At 39.4% G+C, this 14383-nt stretch overlaps 1 long non-coding RNA gene across 1 annotated transcript; it reads left to right on the plus strand.

Annotated features, from left to right (window-relative positions):
• The first annotated feature begins 1010 nt into the window (after window positions 1-1010).
• On the plus strand, window positions 1011-13936 carry LOC138067322 (uncharacterized). Its single transcript, XR_011141195.1, has 5 exons — window positions 1011-1305; window positions 5493-5652; window positions 6309-6406; window positions 10726-10785; window positions 13680-13936. It is a non-coding gene; the product is annotated as an uncharacterized lncRNA (long non-coding RNA).
• The last annotated feature ends 447 nt before the right edge of the window (window positions 13937-14383 follow it).

The following is a 14383-nucleotide window of genomic DNA, read 5'->3' on the forward strand; positions in this document are numbered from 1 at the left end:
TCCCACTTAGTCCATACTGCTACCAACAACGAATAAATCCTGGAGTTTCTGCAAGGCAGCTGGTTTAGGTCTCAAGGCAACAGAAGAGGGAGAAGCCAGAAGCTTCTTGCAGTAGAATTAAGGTGCGGTGGAACAGACTAACCTGAGCTTTTCATCCTTTAGTTCTTCTTTTATTTCCATTAGGTTAACAGTTCTTTATTGAATGCATAGAAAGTCAAATTAAATTTCCTCAGCTGAATATGCTTTAAAAAAAAAAAAATCTCCTTAAGCACAGAAGGCAAGCAGTCCTGAATCTTGTTAATATATATATTTATAGAATTTTTTTTTTTTTAATAGATTAAAGTCTTACCAAACAAACTTCACTCGCACATATGAAAAAAGCCTGCTGGGAACCAAGAGAGCTCTCCCTGTTTTGTCTCACATTACCAAAATCATGAGACCAAAACATAGCACTAGGCTTAGACATCATTTCATCGCTGCTTAGGAAAAATGACGTGTTCATCATCTAACAGCCTGAGATGGTGCTTCGACATAGCAGAAGTTAAGCAAATTAATGCAAGAATGTTTATTGTTAGTAAGCAAATTCACTTTGGTCCACCAAGCAGCTTTCTCTTTCCACCTTCCATGCATGAATATCACATGACTGAATAAACCAACACTATTTTTCCCAGCAGTTTTCAGGCATGAACGCCAAATGCTCACAGAAAATAGTCTTACATTTTCGCATAACAAGATTTGCTATGGGACCGAGACCTTTAATATAAAGGTAGAAGGGAAACATGAAAACCCTACTACAGTTTATGGCTAATCTAACCCAATCAGTTAATAAACAATGCCTTTCCTGCTGTTCCTAGGAGGAAGAATTATGTGTAGAAGAGGAGATATGGGACATTATCTATTGTTTTAAAAGATGCAGCTGCCACATGCTAATACTCCAAATAACAATGTCAAAGCCCAATAGTCTCTTTAGATAAGTGCCGTCTCCTCATTGCATAACTCTTAGGGGGCAGAGAGAGCTGCAAACAGCATGAAGGAGGAAGACTGAGAAGAAGTGTCCTCTGGGAATCTGAGCTCATGCAAACTTGTGAAAATCGAGTCAGTGCAGGTGAACTGTGACCAACGTTCACAGTTCCCTCTTTGGGAAAGGGCTGGGAAAGAGCTTCCCTCTTTGATCCGAGAGTAATGTTGGATGTGTGTGCTCCGACCACACAAGGCACACAGTAAGAGAGCAAGCCCTGCCTGCAAAGGCTTTGCCGGTTACTACAGGAGCAAGTCCGGTCACCATTCTTCAATGAGCAACTCAAGGTACGTTTTCCTTACTGAACTGATAAGCAAACTGTGCTGTAACTAACAGGACACAAATAGCTTTTACTTTACATTTTTAGCAGAAAATCTGCCTTTTGCAAAGTGTGTCAGAGAATAGCTAAATGGTAACACTAAACCAAATATTATAAGTCATATAATATTTATCTGATCTGTCTGCAAATCAAACCATCAATAGTGTACCTCTTTGCATTATAATCACATTGTCCTTTGCTGCCAAAGGGAGAAACAATAGTCTATTATGATAGTACAGAGCCATGTGAACAAGTTTTGTGAATTAATGAACTTTTCCTTTAAAAGGCTTATAGCGTGAGGGAAGGCAAGTGTAGCATAATGGAGCAGAGAGATAAAAGTTATGCCCCTCACATGCAGTTTATTGATATTTACAATGCCTGCAATGCCAAATGATACATTTCTTTCAGCTAAAATGTAGTCTTAACTCATTTCCCTTTCCTGCCAATGAATTCAGCACCAATAAATTAAGCTCATTTCACCTTTTTCAAAAACAAAAGTTCTAGTGCATTTTGTATCAGAACAGAAAGTTAACAATGGACTTTTGCTTTTCACCCAAAAACTTCAGAACATGCTTTGCTTGACGCCTGAAATCAGTTTTCCTAATGTGTTTCTCTTTCTTCCCACTGTTCACAAGAGAATACAGAGTAGTACCCTTGCACTATATCTTAACACACACAAACTAGCACTGCGTGTAAACAGTTTTGTTTTTATAGTATACGCTAATCTGATTTTGACTGGTATCTATTGGTCCTTTAAACACAAGTCCAAAAAAAGAAGAAGAAACATAAAAACAGTTTTAAGTTAGTCATTGTAACAAAAGCCTGAGTCAAGAAAGCATATGTGTTAGTCAGAACTCCCACACATGGACTCTCAAACTACAGTTACAAGTATTAGGCAAGAAACATCCTGGAACAAACTTAAGTAGGAGGAGCTTTTGGATTCAGTTGATAAGGCTGCTATGAACAGGTTTTATCTCATGCTTCAGAAGAATTTCTAGACTAAGGAGAAGCCAAGGAAAATGAAACTATTTTTCCAAAGCCACACAGTGACCCAGTATTGCAAAGAATAGAACCCAGAATTCCCAGTCTCATAGTTGTAATACTTGCTCACATCTTTCCAGTCTTTTTTCTCATGGCCTGCCTCCTAAAACCAGTTTTAGTGCAAGATTATCCTCTTACTTAATTCCTCCCTGCCTTGCACTCATTTTCCCCCAACCCTCCCCAGTGAGCTAAGCGTCTATTTCTACTAGATAACTAGATAGTCTAGCTCTGCTCCCCATCTCCAAGGTTTATAGAATAAAAATGGCACTTACTGCCAATGCATTCTTCACAGCTTGCAGGTCCTGCCTTAAAAATTCCCATAAAAATCTATCCTTAGTCTGCTAGGATCCCTATCCACCTGCCATCCTCCATCCAATTGTTCTCAATTACTGCTGACTTGCTGACTGTACTTTCATTCTGTTTTCATGGAGGCATTCAACTTTCCTGTCTCTCATTACCCTAACAAAACCACAACAAGAATTCTAAGCTACTATTCTAAATTTAATCACTCATTTCCAATACTAGGCCTTTTGTTCAAATGAATGCCATGTGAAAATTAAATAGGTAGAAACTCTAAGTAAACTCATTTGGTCTGGTTAACAGCAATTATACTTCACAGTTTCTTTGTACTTGCTGCTAAACTTCATTTTCAGTCCTGTATTCTGCTCAACGTGATCAGAATTTCACTCCCCCAAGCTCCATTATCAACAGCTCTCTTTTACCGTCTGGGCTTAATACTATCTTTGGTCATTGCCCTTTCAAATTTCACCAGTTCAGCCCCCACTTCTCTTTCTTGCTAATACTAACCTCTCACCTCATCAAGTTTGCATATCACAGCATTTTCGACTGCAGCACTTGTAATGCACTAGCACATTTGAAAAGCCCCTTATTTTAACAACTGGTTATCACACAAGCAGGAAAACTAGCGAATGGATAGAGGCAGGAATTTACTCTGGCACTTCACCTTGCTCTCCTCTGTGCACAGAAACTGCGCAATATCTTGTCTCTTCAGAGGGAATTGAAGCACATAAATCAGCACAATACCATGAACAGCCACTCTTACAGCCTTTTGAATCAAAATAACCTTATACCCTTTCCGTCTGCAACTACAAAGGGTCCATTCAGGAGCCCTGTTAAAGACTCAGAGATTTTTAGTAGCTGGTATTAAGAACAATTAGGTAGCTACAGTATCTTAATACAGCAATGCAGTTATGTATTAATGACTGTTTAATAGCCACAGTAACAAGATACTAAATGGGTACCTGTCTTGACCCGTCATTTTAATCTCAGTCATGCTAGTCTTGACAAAATTCTTAAGCTCACGCACAAAGCAACTGCCCTCAGCTGACACATAACCAGATTTCCATTCTTACTGTCACTAGAGACACTGCTGACTTAAATGAAAACTAACTCAGTCATCTTGCCCACTAGAAGTCCAGTGAATCCATTTAAAAGTAATTCAAGAGGGACTCTAGACTGGCTATGGATGGCCAGCACATGTTTGACATCCTAAATCTGGCACAAAAAGCAGCTCTTCTAGCCTCCAGGAACATAAAACATAAGGCTTGCTGCTCGATCTGCTCTGCATAGAAGGAAGATGAGAGCAGAGAGGAGGTCAGCCCAGTCGCAGAAAATTAGCTGTATGAAGTCTCCTCACTGTATTGTTGATTCAGCTCTTGACGAGCAGGGAAATGGTCCGTGAGCACAGAGAATTTAGACAGCTCTCTAAGTGAGATAAATATGATCCCAAAGAACTTTCTAGCACATTCTTGTCATTCCAGACCACTTCCAGGGGACTTGTAATCAGTCCTTTGCTGTGGGTGGGCTGTTTAGTAGTGTAGATGTGTTATGTCCACTGCTTATAGCCATGCACTTCTTTAAAGCTCCAAGATCTATGGAGAAGCCTGAAATCTCTGTGGCTGAAATAACACAAAATCTTCATTCCACTCCTACCCGTGTTCTTCCTCTTTTCTTAATTTATCAATCCCTTAACTGTTCACCTGGCAAATAAGAAAGATGTTAACGTTAACTCCCTAAACAGCCTCCTTCTCCTCCTCCCCCCATCCGAGGGGAGTAACGGATCTCTATAACTACAGAAGGAACAAAGATTATAGACAAGGTGAAAGAGTTTATGTGGATAGGTAAGCTAATTGCCCTAATCAGGTCAGGGCTATCATCTTCCCATGAGATGTACAAAAGAGGAATGATATATTCAAACTATTTTTATTCTTGGCACTATAGGAGCTCTGACATAAGAGACATATTTAAGGTATGAAGAATATTTACATATTCATAATACACACATATGAGAGTCATTTTTCTTGATTTGAGCAGAAAGATGGGAGCTAGAGTATTACGCTCAGATTTTCCCAGTGAGTTGCATCGTGACCTTGTGCTAAAGTGCACCTCAGTTTTCACTGCTAAAGTGTGGATGCACAAAATGGTCATGCTACCCCCAATGATGCTGAGAGTGCAGCTGAAGTTCCAGGCAGGCACCATCCATCACTCACCTTCCAGCACCCAGAGTCTTCTGCTAAGACAAAGCCTCTCTGTTAAAAAGAATCAAGGAGAGCTCATTGTTATCTTTTAATTGTAGCTGGGGTAAGATTTCTCGTTTGTAATACTCAAACATTATATATATTTTAATTGAAGCTGTAATTAAGCTAAAAACGACAGTAGAGGTTCTAGACAGATTTTACTCTTGCCGAAGTGAGCGCTTCAAACACTAGAATACACAGTCATGCTCTCTCTTCTTGGTTTTCTGAATCTTATAAGGAAACTTCTTCCACAGGAAGGACAAAGTGTATCCAAACCCTGATGTTTGGGAAACACTCTTAGAAAGCGGCAGATAATATTTTTTAATCTCTGGTTGGGAACACCACACCTTGGAAGTCTGTTCATTTCAGAGAGCATTATTTTAGAAGCAAACCATTTTCTCAAAAAAAAAAAAAAAACCATTCTATCATTCTGGTAGTATTATGTAAGAATAAAAGTGCCCTAGCTGCATTTTGTCAGGAGTCTTGAAGCTGGGAGGATGTGGAACTTGTCAGGAGCAAACCTACCAGGCCAGGCTCTGCAGTGGTCTAGGTGTCACTTCTTGTTTTCATATTTCAGTTAGGTTTTGATGGGAGCAAAGCATTCAATTGGTTGGACCAACTCTGCTTCTGCGAACGACTGAGGGATGTCTAGAGTTGAGCAAGGACAAGCTCTGCAGGAATAGGTATCTCCTGAGCAAGGCTTATCTGATGATAAGCAGGGGATTTGGATTCAGCACGTAAGTTCTGCTCATGGCTTGATTTTGGCCTCTAAGTTCTCTCTTTCCCTTAGCACATTCCAGTAATGTTCCCTCCCTCACTTCACAAAATATTTGACCTGGAACTGTTCTGATTAATACCATGTATAGGAAATCCTACATTCGCTGTATGATTCATTCTCTGTCATGGGAAGGCTGCTTACCAATACAATAAACCTTGCTTTGGGACTTCTATAGACAATGTCAGAAATGCCTATTTGATTCCATTACTTCATGGTATAGTTCCTTTAGATCTTCCTGAATAGCTGTTCTGTATCAGTACTTACATCTTACTTACATATCTAGAACTGTTATATTTGGCTGTCGTATAGCTAAATTTTCCAGAGTTTTTTTTCTTACAGACTAGCGAGTCCTTCTAGACTCCATGTCTGTTTTCCTGGATTCCCTATCATTGTATTCAGATACAGACAAATTAGTCTTGAGTCACAGTAATGTATGGCACAGTGTGATCAATCCTCTTTCCGACCTGGTATATTGAGGGGCAAAGGGGAGAAATCGAAAAAAAATTGATATGAAGCAGATATATAACAGATTGCTCAGTTGCATGAGAGGTGAGCTAAGTATAAAAGCAGATCACTAGCTTTCCCTTTTCATTTCCATTGTGTTTCTACTTACAGCACGAGTGCGGGTAAACCAAAGGCTTACATCTTTGCCCTGCACCTCCTGTCACTTCCCTTATTTCTGCAGTTTTAGTAGCACAAAACCAGAGAGTAAGGTAAGTAAACATAACCAGAACTGCAATTCTAACTCTGTATCTGCCAGTGCATGATTCTGCGCCCTGCCATTATATATTCATACTTTATTTATGTCTTCATTACCTGGAATGAGTTTCCAGGAGCTGAGATTCTATTTTATTAAGGCATAATCGGAGACAGTCTGGCTTGGGAATCAAGAAAGTCCCTTGAAATAGAGTTTAGGGAAGAAGAGAAACATCTAAGCTACCTGATCAGAATGGAAATGGAAGCAAAATACACCAACTTAACATTCTGATTTCAGGAGGTGGATGATGTGTTCAGCTCCCGTGTTTCCTGGCTCTTACCCCAGTATGGCCAGGCTCAGATTTTTCATGTAAAAGCTCCTATGCCCTGAAGAGAATGGGACTTTTGCCTTTCAGTCTCTGTGGGTTTAGAATTTCACCCACTTTTGCTGAGGTAAAGTGGATTGGTCCTCCGCAGAAAGTTCCTCATTTGAGAAAACAACCACATTTCTTCAAGACCTGAAGCTATGGGACTAACATTAGAAAGGACAAAGAGGAGATTCCCCGCCCCACTGTTACTGGTAAACTGCATCTCTGAGATTCTTTTTGAGACTTGAGGTACTCTGTTTCCAGCTTTCTGTGTCTAGCCTGAAGCTTATACAGACACTGAAATAAGAAATAATGGGCTACGCTACTAAATAACTTTAGGCTGAAGAAAATAGTTCTGACCTCTCAGAAAGCAATTTGCTCATTTCCTGGGTTTACTTCTCTCAGATGCACCTGAGCAATAATAAGATGGCACTAGGGATCTGGGTCATATGCTCTCAGCCTTCTCATCACTGCAATTGCACTGCCTATGAAACAGCACACAGATTCAAGAAATCCCAAGCCAGCACTCGCTCATTTTTAACTAGCGGGGTTTTGGTTTTTTTTTTTTTTGTTAATTTGAACAGATCATTGTCCGAACTATAAACATCTTAGGCTCCATGCAGCTTTAAGAACAGTTAATAAATAATAAAGAAAAGAAGCCTAAATAAGGACAAATGCGTGCAGTTTAAAGATACGACTACAAACAAATCCCGTTGAGGTTGGGGAGGGGGAGAGGAGGGAAAAAAGTCAGCTGCCTGTTTACACACTGTAAATTGAGTAGGGGATTCCTCTCCCCCCTCCCTAAGGGCTCTAAGTGAGTCATCTTCTGACCAGCTTACCATGAAGTAGGTTGACATTTTGTATTATTCTATGTTATTTTTTCCCTTCAAAGCTTTCTCCCTTGGTTTGCACGAATATGAGGCCAACTTTGTAGTTCCTTGGGATGCTTTGCTCCTCTTTCTGCATTGATTTCATCATCCTCACGGTAGCTGTGGTACTTACTCACTTTACCAAGAATTATTTTAAAGACCTGCTGCATTAAATCATAAAACTCGCACGAAACTGGTGCTACCAAGTCCAAGTATCATGTATCTGCCTTAAATTAAATACCTACATCTTTTCAGTTTGCCTCCAGGTTTTTGACCTTCAAAGTTTATATCTAGGTCATATTTTAGGATTTCGCCTGTCCTCATGAGAGCTCGAAACTTACTTTTCTAATAGAATTTATATTTACATAAATTTCCACCCAGGAGCTGAGGCTTTCAGAAGCTAGTAATACTGAAAGCTGGAAAAGAGGTGACAACATTGCAACCTGTTCCATGTTCCTCCCTCAACCCCAACTTAATTCAATCCATTAGCTTCTTTTAGACACCTGTTCTATATCCTTCTGACTCTGACATTTGCAGGAGAACAGAAAAACTGTACTAAACTAGTAGTAGTACTACTAGTACTGTACTAAAAACTAACTGTAAACAAGAAGAAAGCTAAAGCAGTTAGAACTGTGACAACAGAGCACTTGGGAATGTGAATGCAGTTCTCCCCTCTCCCTAGCTTACAAAGCACTTTCCTCAAGGCCTTGCCTTAGGAAAAGGTGTGAACCGCTTAGAGGAGGGGACGAAGCTGTAATGGCAAGGCCAACCGTTCACAGCCCGAAACATCATGTTAAGCTGGAGTTGTCATTGCCCATATACACAATGTTAGAGCATTCACAACTGTCCCAAGAAGACTGTAACGTCTAACTGCTGCTATTTTGATTTAATGAGAGTTATAGGTAGCTGCTGTTGCATCAACTTTAGTTTTAAATCTTCACATCCTTTCTATTCAAGCCAGGTAAGAGCAGAAATTTTCTGTCAGTTAAACTGACATGTCAGGCATCCACATTCAGCTCTAAGCCACGTTACATACTTTTATAGACCTGAGCAAATTTCTTATCTGGAGTCTTGTTCCCTTTATCCAGAAAATGAGAAAAGTAATTTTTTTCTACTAACTTTTGCCTATCTTGATTATGTGGATTATAAACCATTCTGGGTAGAGATTAAAGTACATACTTTTTTATGAAGTTGCTTAAAGTTTAGTGTCTCTAAATGCTACCAGTGCGAAATAGGAATATTACCACAGGACTCATTTCTGATAAAAGAATTAGCATAAGTTAAACAGTATCATAAATTCAAAGTTTTTCTATAGCAAACACGATTCTATGCATTATATATCCGAGATAAACTTTACTGTCTCTCTGTGGGCTAGTGCATATCATTATTATACATTGATCGTGTGTCTTTGAAGACAGAAATTTAATAAATTAATATTTTTAATGGTATCCAGGTGCATGACCAAATATGTACTTTCTTCTACGACTTAGTATTTCACATGCAAACATTATTCTATTCATGAAGGAGCTAAGTGTATTCCTTTATAAAATCTGCCTTGTGTTTATCCTCCAATATACAGGTAATAATTTCTGACATAAATGTTTTGGCACAACTGAGTGCCTCAGAGTTTTAGCCTAAGAAACAACAGCTGTGGGACAGAATTTATTGCTTTGCCTTGTTACCATTTGTAACTACTCCCATAGAGGTCAGATAGAGAAGATCGAATGATGAAAGCCAAGTCCCTGACATGCCTGGAGAGAGCTGTCTCGGCAGAACATAAGCAGCTTTACTGCTGTCACGCTTGTGGGTAGTAATCAACATTGAAACTATGGAAGATTTAATTTGGGATTCGATTTCAATAAAAACATGCCACTGAATTTCAGTTCAGCCTGTTAGACACATTCACATTCTAGGGAGACCTAAGCCACCCTTTGGCTTCTCTTAATCCCTTATACATTCTTCAGTGCAACATCTTCATATCACCTCAGTTTTTGCCTGCATGAGAAACTCTCAGGTACACCTAATTCCTTACCTGAAGCTGTATATACTGCAAATTTTAAGTGAATCCTAGGGGTTAAACATGCATATCTAAAGAAATTTACTCTCCAAAACAAGAAGAGATGCAATAACTTAACAGACCTTTGATAACTGTGCTTTATTCTTTGAAGTCTTAGGATGTCTTTTATGGTGGGAGAGATGCAAGACAACCGATGAGAAGCCCTCCCCTAGAGGCATTGTTCAGACCTTTAGTGGGCTTAAAAATGATTTTAGTATAGCTCTCTCAACAGAGCCATTCGTGGTTTAGGGATAGTCAGTTCCTCAACTGGTAGAGGAGAAAATAGTAGTACCGCTACTAAGAGCGTATAACAGACACTGGGCTAAAATTGGCAGCTTGTGGCTTATAAGAAAGCCTTTCAAAACTTCCATTCATCATAAGGAAATTGCTTATTCCATTCACCACATGAAAGATGGTCCTATCTGTGTTACACCCCGGCACCTCTAGCATTTGAGATCCCACCAACAGTAAATTGTGTAAAAGGGCATTAACCATTTTCCCTTTGGTATGCTCATCACTGTGTGAAGGATTACTGTAGTCTGCCTCTATCTTGTTTAAAACTGGAAGAGCAAAAGTTGGAGGAAGGTCTGATCAAAGTGAATTACCCAGTAGTTAATAGGTTGTTAGTCCAATCTTTTAACTGTTAATTGTTATGTCAGTTACCAAGAACACAGAGAATTTTTCTCTTTCCAGCTAACCACGTAAAGGGTTTAAGAAGGCGAGAAATGAAGAAAATTGTATCATCAGAGTATAATAAAAAATACATCCTTGAAGTCATGCCTGCAGAGATAACGTACCAGACTAGCAGATTAACCTTTCTTGCAGAATTTTGCAGAAGCAAAAAATCAGACATCTGATGCGAACAGTACCACCTGACCCATCAGACCCACAACATTTCTACAATATATACTCCACTGCGTAAATTTGTCTTTCTGCAAGGAAGAATGATGCAAATCAAAATAGCTTTAATTAATGGAGGATCTCCTCTTAATGACTTATTGAATTCCCTTTGTTAATTGGTTATACTTGCTTATTTTCTGCAGGTTATTTCTCATATCCCCAAGCAGATCTCTGTCCTCGTTTCCTGGACACAAATCACAGAGGTATAGCCACGACCATCTTCCAGCTCTGGTATCGTAGTTCATTCAGCACTAAGAACCCTCACACACATATTTCTGTTGCAATTGCCTATTTTTTTTTAAATAAATGACTCTTTCCTATCTAGTTGCACAGTAAATATGTAGTACTATAAATAAAAATCAGAGAAATAACAGGAAAATAAAGCAGCTGCTCCACTGTACCTGGTCCTTCTGGCCAGCACCATCTAAGCCAGACTATTGAAGTAAAGGGGGTGGGGGAGGAGCTTAAAGTAGAAAAAAATGTCACACTAACTCTACATTTTTTCCTCAATCAGGAATTAACAATAATTTGCATTTTTCAACGAAGTTAAGGATGAATCTTAACAGTCAGAGTTTCAGTGGATCCATTTAAATATTAATTTCTAGAACCATATAAATCCAGTACCACGCCTGTAAAGCAGGGGGGAAAAAATGTGGTTCTGAAATAAAGGATGAAAAGTTTCTGAAATACTGACCTTACCTAAGCTTCAAATGGCCAGAACATCAAAAGATTATTACCTTAACATTTTGTTTGTTATCCTAAATTAAAAGGATCCATAATCACTTATTTTGAACGAGGTATTTTGTCACAGAAAAATATATTCACGATACTAAATTAAGATGGAACTTAATAACAAAAAATCAAGATGAAATAGTGCACTCCACTTTTTCCCCAGCAATTTTGATTCAATCAGAAAAAGTAGGAACTGACTCAAGAGCCAACTGTTTGAAAGACAAATTCAGTTGATCCAAACTTGCCCACCTGGAAGCTTCTCTGAAATCAGTGCATTGTGGATTCAGACTCACGGTCATCTTTTTCCCCCCAAATGTTTTGCAATAGCAACTGACATCACTGAACTTTTGCTTATGTAGAACATGTGCACAGCTTCTTTGTGTGCCTAGGGCTATAACCAGCGGGGGAGATATCAATCTGAGAAAGTTAATATGGTTACCACATCAGCTCCCTGCCCCTGCTGCACAAGCGTAGGAGCTGCTTAGTCATCTCATGAACTCCTGAGCCTTTACTGGTCCATGGTTCCAGGCAGAATCACCACCAATTTTGTTTTGTGAGCTGCAGTAACTCAGATTCTGACCAACAAGCAGCACAGATCAGAGAACTGATGGGACAACACCGTCTTCCTCAACTCAGACTAATCCACCTCTTCTCAGTCAGAGACCTAGAATAGGAAATATTGGATTTTTCTTTTCTTTTACCCCACCTCTTGATAGAGAAAAGGTGTATTTCAGATTCATTGTTGATTTTGTTCCATTATATTTTGTCCGTATGTTCTGTTATATTTATGTGCTGATCTTGTTCCACTGTTGGTTTCCCTGTTAGATAGTTTTGAGATAGAAGTCAGAAAGGAGTTCTCTATACAGAAAGCTAAGAGTATGTTCCTAAAAGGAGCAGACCTCATAAATGTAAAATATATATTTAATAGCATTAACATTCTAATTAACATTTGCTTTCTCTCTGAAATTTGCAAACTCACTCTGAGGAAAGTTCGAGTCACTGACTCTGCCAAGGGGCAAGAGGAAGCTTGAATTGCAAGTCACTGTCTGCAACAGATAAAAGTGATCATGGTTTTTTGTTCATGCAAAGCCTGCTCAGAAAGCCACTCCCAAACATGTAGGACTTGAAACTGCACTCTTTGTAACCACCTGATACTCTACAGAAGCAGGATATCAGCTCCTATTGCTTGCAAGCCTCATAGTCCCATGACACCAAGATATCCGCACTAGATTAAAGTCTGAAGAGAGCTGAATATGTTCATATGTATGCACAAGCTGCTGTAATCCTCTTTCTGGATTTCAAGAGAAGGTTGTGTCATCTGCACAGACAAGAGCAATAAGAATGAAAGCTTCACCAGTCTTGCCTGAAGAAGAGGTTGGTTGCTATGTTAAAAGCTGCAGCTACCGATGCAAAGCAAAGCCCAGTCTGGCAGTCTTTACTGAAAATGTGATTTGAAATTGTAAAATGTGTGGTGGCACAACCAGCTCAAGATAGGACCTCCCTTCACATTCCTGTTGCCTTGCACTGTAGCGTTAAGGTAATCAAGGGGACAGCAAAATATGGTTTGGATGGTTCATGTTGTGATACAGCGAGAGAATTAAAAGGACGTCATCTAGACATCATCTATGTATGTTTTGCAGGGCCATTCAGCTAGACGTGTTCTGCCACAACGATTCAGGCAACAACACACAAAGTTGTCCCTGAACAACCATGGGCAGCAGGGCTGTAGCAGAACGAGCAGAAGGAGGTTTAGACAAGAAGGATGAGCAATTGTGTAAGCAGTGGGACTGCCAAACACTTCACAGTATGTCGAACCTAAATCTCAGGGCAGACCTGTCCCAGTCAGATAGGAGGACTGCAGAAGATACAGATCAAGGTCTGTTCATCACAAGATTTGGATAAGGATTCAGTTTCTATGCCTTCCTATTGGTAAGGGATTTCACCTTAAAACGGCAGCCATGAATATATTCTGCTTTTTGTTCCCATGACATGCAGAGCCTTAGACATAAAATGCTAATTTGAAGATCCAAAATTTCATAAATACCATTAGCACATGGCTAAAATTATGATAAGGCAGAACAAGGCACTTAAGGTCTCTCGTGTTCCTTAATAGCCCAACAAAAAGGATAGCAGTTAAAGGAAGTTATTACACACAGGATGATTAAATCCATCTCTAAATACCACTCACTTTATCTGTCCCTGTTATTTCTCTGTCCTTATTTGACCTAACATCCTCTACCTGAGAGCTTGTCAAGTGAGGAAGATAGATTCGCATACTCAGCTATTAGAAAAATAAAACTGATAGTGTTTCACATTAAGATCTTATTCTGTACTTTTTTTTTTTTTTAAATCCTTGTTTTATTAGATGACATCTCAGAAGAGGAGGTTGTCGTAAGACTTGGAGGAACAGAAGGGAATGAGAAGGAAGATTCCCCACCCCTAGACCCAAAGCAGACAACACAAAGCAGACATCCAGAGGAAGAACATCTAATCAGTGATCTCACGGAAGGAAGGGCTAGAAGAAAATTTCACCCGTTACATGTTCAACCTTGTAGCAGAGGCCGTGCAACAGGTACCTTCTGTCTCTAGCACAGCCAGCAAGTTAAATACAAGCAAGAGAAGTTTGTGCAATTGGATTTGTTCAAAGCTGATATATGCCATCTTCTTTCCTAAAACTGTATTTTATAAAGCCTTTCAAAGGCTTGTTTACAGAATCCAAAATAAATGCTTCGTTTGTTTTTAACCTGAACCTGAGCTAGCTATTAGCTAGCATCAGGCCATTCTATCTCTAGGGATGTGTCAAGCCTTAGAAACCAGTGTACTAAAACAGAAACGACTGTCTGTGCTCATGCACATTTTTTTTATTTTTATCTTCCAAGAGCAGTGGGATATGCAGGGAATACGTCTGAGCCCAAAAGTGGAGAGGACACTTGACAGATAGGGAGAGAAGGAGACGATTAGAGACACTGCAGGGAGTCTGCATAGAGGAAACAGAAAATTCAGGAAGCCTCCTTTGATTAAATTTGACTGTTCATTATTGCAAAAAGATCTTCAAAGCAGCCACTGCAG

This window comes from Struthio camelus, chromosome 5, assembly GCF_040807025.1.
Source record: "Struthio camelus isolate bStrCam1 chromosome 5, bStrCam1.hap1, whole genome shotgun sequence".
In the NCBI taxonomy this organism is placed as follows: Eukaryota; Metazoa; Chordata; class Aves; order Struthioniformes; family Struthionidae; genus Struthio; species Struthio camelus.